A 6020-nucleotide genomic window follows, 5' to 3' on the forward strand; every position below is an offset into this window, starting at 1 on the left:
AGAAAGGAAGAGAGTTGGGGAAGGAATAAAAGAAGACTCTTAGGTTGTGCTTAGAAGCCCTTACTGCTGACAGTGTTGAATTTTACCTGTGTTCTTAGAAAACAGAGGAGGCTAAGAAATCTCCCATCCTTTGTGTTAGAGGAAATGACTTAACTTCAAGATCCCTCTTCCTTGTATTACTTAAATTAGACTCATGGAAGCTCCCTGTATGAGTCTGTTTTCATACTGTTATAAAGAACTGCTGAAGACCGGGTAATTTATTATTTTCAATGGCAAAAAACGCAATTACTTTGCACCACCCTAACATAAATGAAAGATTTAACTGACTCACAGCTCAGCATGACTGGGGAGGCCTCAGGGAACTTACAATCTTGGCGTAAGGCCAAGGGGAAGCAAGGCATCTTCTTCACAAGGCGGCAGGAAGGAGAAGTGTTGAACGAAGGGAGAAGAGCCCCTTATAAAACCATCAGATCTCACGATAATTCACACATTATCACGAGACCAGCATGGGAGAAACCACCTCCATGATTCAATTTCTTCCATCTGGTCTCTCCCTTGACAAGTGGAGATTATGGGGATTACAATTCAAGATGAGATTTGCCTAACCATATTACCCCTCCCCGCCCCAATTTACTTATGACAGGCCAGACATGGGCCTTCCAAATTCCTATTCTTTGCCTCATAAATTAGTTTAACTATTTTTCCCTTGAAATTAATGGAAATAAAACGCTTGTTTATTGAACTTTGGTTAAGTTTCTCTCCTTTCCCCAGGTCCCAGAACCTGGGCCCACCATCAGCCTAAGCCAGTCTTCATCCACTCCTAAGAACAGGCTGGCCTCCAGAAGAATGTTCCCTGACCCACTATCCACTCCTGGGACCCCTTCATCCACTTCCTCACATCCAGTTCTTTCTCAACTTGTTTATTCCTCCTATAAAAGAAAGCCCCTTTTTGCCTAACCTTTGAGATGCCTGCAGATCTCATGGGTAGAGTGTTCTATTTATTACAACAGTCTCCCCACACCCCACCACCATCCAACCTCTTCCAATGATACTTCTGAAGAAAATCTCTCCTAAGTCATGGTTTATTTGACACTGTAAATTTGGCCTCCCGCTTTGGCCTGGCTCCATGTCAGAGCCTGCCAAGCTCACACTCCCACCTCAGGAATCAGCTCCAGTCACCATCCCGTCCAAGCAAGTTGCTGGGAAGTATGTCCTGAGCCTCCTGTGCTCACAGCACCAAGAGCTTTTGCTGCCTTGCTTTTCAGGCACTTGGAACAGAAATGACAGGGATCTCCAGGTTTGTTGCTGCTGGAATCATCAATATGTGCTTTCCCTAGTCAGGAGGTAATTTTTTCCCGCCTCTTGAGTAAAGAATTTCCTTTTTGACAAGCTTTTTTTCTTCTTGTTTATTTCTTTGTTTTTGCATACAGTCATACTCACAATTAGCGTTGCATAGCATAGGGCCTCCTGACAATGGTTTTAGATGAATTGATGATCATTTGGGTTAGGGAAAAAAATGTACAATGTGTGCAGAACTACACATTCTGAATTGAATCATAAAATAGTCTTTGGAAGCTAGAGTTCTCCAGATTTCCAGATTTTATTGCCAGAGCAGTGATGAAAGCGGTTTACTCATCTTCAAATTATGTAATATTCTATAATTTTGAATTCTCTCTAAAACTCTTCATAGGCTGCTAAGGAAAGCCAGATAACACATTCCATATGGATTTGCTCATTATGAATGTTTTGTTGACCGCCTCCCATCATGTGCTTCTAGGTCTTAGGCCTGAAATGGATGACCCCAATCTTAGACATGGACGCCCACTCCACCCACCCCCTGCCCTAAACCAAAGGAGCTCACTTTTTAGCTACAGAGATGAATATTAAATAATTAATGAACTTTTTTTTAAGTTTATTTTCACTGTATTGAGATTTTCCTTTAAATTATTGAACACACTTATATGTCATTTTTAAAACTTACAAATAAAGTGCTGCCAAGGAGACAACCTGCCGGGGACTGGGAGTCAGTTGGATAGGGAGCAATGGGCATAAACTGGGTGTCAGACAGCTCAGGAAAAGTTAGGTAGGTGAGATTCTAAGAAACAACACTACAGAGAACGGCACCATGGTGCCCAAAGACTCCACCTACACTGTAAGTGCAGACATAACTCTCTGACCAACCAAGATGGTATTGTCCATTAACAAGGCAATCAATACTTATGATGCTTCGTGGGCATGTTGCAAAATACATCTCAAATTTTGAAAAGTTGGCAAAAACAATTGAGGATTGGTAATTTAAGAATTAGGAGTATATTAGTCCATTTTCACACTACTATAAAGAACTGCCCAAGACTGGGTTACTTATAAAGGAAAGAGGTTTAATTGACTCACATTTCCACCAGGCTGACAAGGCCTCAGGAAACTTACAATCATGGCCCAAGGTGAAGGGAAAGCAAGGCACCTTCTTTTTAAGGCGGCAGGAAGAAGAAATGAACCCAGGAGAAAATACCACTTACAAAACCATCAGATCTCATGAGAACTCACTCACTATCATGAGAACAGCATGGGGAAAACCACCCCCATGATTCCATTACCTCTACTTAGTCTCTCCTTTGACACATGGGGTTTATGGGGATTACAATTCAAAATGAGATTTTGGGTGGGGAAACAGCCAAACCATATTAAGGAGGCAAGATACATTCATGAATCTCCTATTTTTTACATTTAGATTGTTCTTTGGAATGATCTGGATTTGAATGATGTGTTATTTATATTTGGCTATCCTTAATTATTCAAACATGAGCTGAAGAAATACTTTTATTGGAGAAGGGAATGGAGGAGGGAGGCAACTAAAAATTTTAAAGAGTCTGAAAACAAAACAAAACAAAACAAAACAAATGAAGCCAAACTTATACTCAGTATAAAAAATCATGCAATTCTTTTCTTTCAAGGTGTATTCGGCATATATTTATCGAGGTTAGCTAAGCCATAGGGTGTCAGTGGACAGAAAAGAGTCAAGATGCCTAGAATTTGGATTCTGGTGGCAAAAAATAGTCAATAAAGAAAGACATGAGAAAATAAGGTGAGTTCAGGGAGTGTGAAATGTCAAGATTTTGATAATTACACTATAAAATGCAGGTATAAAATGTGTGTGTTCCTTATTCCTTCAATGCATCCTCAGAGATAATCCCTGGTAAATTAGGGGCTTTCATGCACATTTTTTCTTTTTCTTTTTTTTTTTATGGAGGCAGCCAAAAGACATGGCCAGAGCCTCAGCAGGATAAATATCATCCTCTTTTAAAAGCTCCACAATCCCCTATACACCTACATCCAATCTCCAGTGCTCTTACAAGAAGAGGACAGACATACAGTAAAGATGGAGACAGAGACTAAAAGCCAAGGAATGCCAGCAAGCACCAGGACCTAAGTGAGAGGCAGCGAACAGACTCTTCTCCAGAGCCTCCAAAGGAACCAACTTTGCTGACATTTGATTTTGGACGGCTGGACTCCAGAACTGTAAGTGAACACATTTCTGTTCATTTAAGACATCAGTCTGTGGTACTTTGTAGGGGCAGCTCTAGAAAATTTATACACTAACTCAATGGAAATAACTATCTTTATCACTAGACATCATTCTGGATTATATATATATGTATATATGTAATGTACATATATAAAAAAATTCCAGATGTATCCATATATATCATATATTCATACCATGTATGGATATATAAACCACATATCTCATTCCCACTGGATAGATAGATACAGATATGTACAGACAGATGGTTAGATTGACAGAAATATTTCTATTATAATGGGGTAATTCTATAGATTCTATATTAAATGTGATTTTACTTGAATATCTGAAGTAAAAGATTAGCTCTATCCCTCTATTGCACTGTTTTCCTATTTCTGTGCTAAAATCTTGTCGTTCAGTTTATTCAATTTTGTATAGGGCAAACCTGTACTATTTGCTACGGTCTAAATGTCTGTGTTCCCTCCCAAACCCAGATGTTGAAATCTAATCAGCAATGTGATGGTATTAGGAGGTGGGGCTGCTGGGAGATGATGGTATTAGAAGGTGGGGCTGCTGGGAGATGATGGTATTAGGAGGTGGGGCTGCTGGCTCTGCCCTCATGAATTGGATTAGTTCCTATCTTAGTCCATTCAGGCTACTATAAGGCTACCTCAGACTGGGTCATTTACAAACAGCAGAAATTTATCCCTCAAGAGTTCTTGAGGCTGGGAGTCCAAGATTAAGGCACTAGCAGATTCAGTGTCTGGTGAGACCTCACTCTCTGCTTCATAGTGACACCTTCTTTCTATGTCTCCACATGGTAAAGAAGGGGTGAATAAGCTTCCTTGGGCTTCTTTTATAAGGTCATTGCTATGGCTTAAATGTATGTGTCTCTCTAGAATTCCTATGTTAGAGGCTAAAATTCACTATAATAACATTAACAGCTGAAGCCATTTTGGAAGTGATTAAGAAATAAGGCTCCATCCTCTTGAATGGGATTAGTATCCTTATAAAAGAGGTTGACAGGAGTGTCCTAGTCCCCCCCATCCTTTTTTTTTTTTTTTGCCCTTTTGCCTCCCATCTCTTCCCTCATGTGAGGACACAGTGTTCGTCCCCTTTTGTGGACCCAGCAACAAGGCACTGTCTTGGAAGCAGATAGCAAGCCCTTATCAGACACTGAATCTGCTGGTACCTTTATCTTGGACTTCCTAGCCTTCAGAACTCTGAGAAATAATGTCTATTATTTATAAATCACTCAGTCTAAAGTATTCTGTTATAGCAGTGGGAATGGACTGAGATAGGCACTAATTCCAGTTATGAGGTTAAGAGCCCTCATGACCTAATCAATATCCCAAAGCCCCAACTTTTAATACTACTGCACTGGTGATTAGGTTTCAACATATGAATTTGAGGGAACACAAACTTTCAGATCCTAGAAGTGCCACTGAAAGAGAGCCCAGAGAGCTAGCTCGCCCCTTCTATCACGTGAGGCCACTGTGAGTAGGTGCCTTCTATGAGTCATCTGTGAATCTCTGGGTCCTCACCAACGACCAGATCAGCTGGCACCTGGATCTAGAATTTCCAACTTTCAGAACTGTGAGAAATAAATTTGTTGTTTATAAGCTGCCTAGTTTATGGTATTTTGTTACAGCAGTCCACACAGACTAATACACTTCTCTTCTCTGTTTCCAAGTTTTCTTGATAATTATGTGATCTTCCATATACAACTTAAAATTAGTTAGTTCTAAAACACCTATCTCCAAGAGAATTTGGGACTCTCATGAGAATTGCACTAATTTTGTAATTTGACTTGGGAAGAATTGACAATATTTGTGATACTGACTACTCATGTAAGAATAACAGCATTGTTTACATTTACTAGGGTCTTATTACTGCCTTTTCAGTAAAGGTTTATAATAAAGATTGTGTAACTTGTTAAAGTTTATTCCTAAGTATTTTATGGTTTCTGTTGCCATTGTAGAGAAAATATTATTTCATTTTTTAATACGTTTTTGCTTATTCAAATAATTCTGGTTTTTCTTCTACTCAGTTAAGCTTTATTATTGCACTCAATTTTAAAATTGAGACACCTAGATTTTCAGGGGTTCCTGTCATCTGCAAATATTAACGTTGCCTTTTCCTTTTAGGGCTCAACAATGACACAGTTTGTTGTACCACATAAGGACGAAGCTTTTCGTGGCTAGGGTTGAGGAGGGCTTGCTGGTTATGTGCAAGGGCTTTGCACAGTATGACCTAGGTGCACGTCCCTGCTCTGTCACCTACTAGTTGTGTGACCCTTATTTAACCTCTGTGGACCTCAGGGTCCTATCTCTGAAACGGGAATAACAGTAGTACTTAATTCAGAATTGTAAGAATTAAGCACTTGTTAATACATTAAAGCATTTAGAAGGCACATTAAACCCTATAGTAAGTAAGCATTAGGTTACATTCATCAAAACCTGTTGCATACTTACCTCCTGCAAGTCTCAGAAGCACTTCA

The sequence above is a fragment of the Trachypithecus francoisi genome, unplaced genomic scaffold (assembly GCF_009764315.1).
Source record: "Trachypithecus francoisi isolate TF-2019V2 unplaced genomic scaffold, Tfra_2.0 Lachesis_group18, whole genome shotgun sequence".
Taxonomy (NCBI): domain Eukaryota; kingdom Metazoa; phylum Chordata; class Mammalia; order Primates; family Cercopithecidae; genus Trachypithecus; species Trachypithecus francoisi.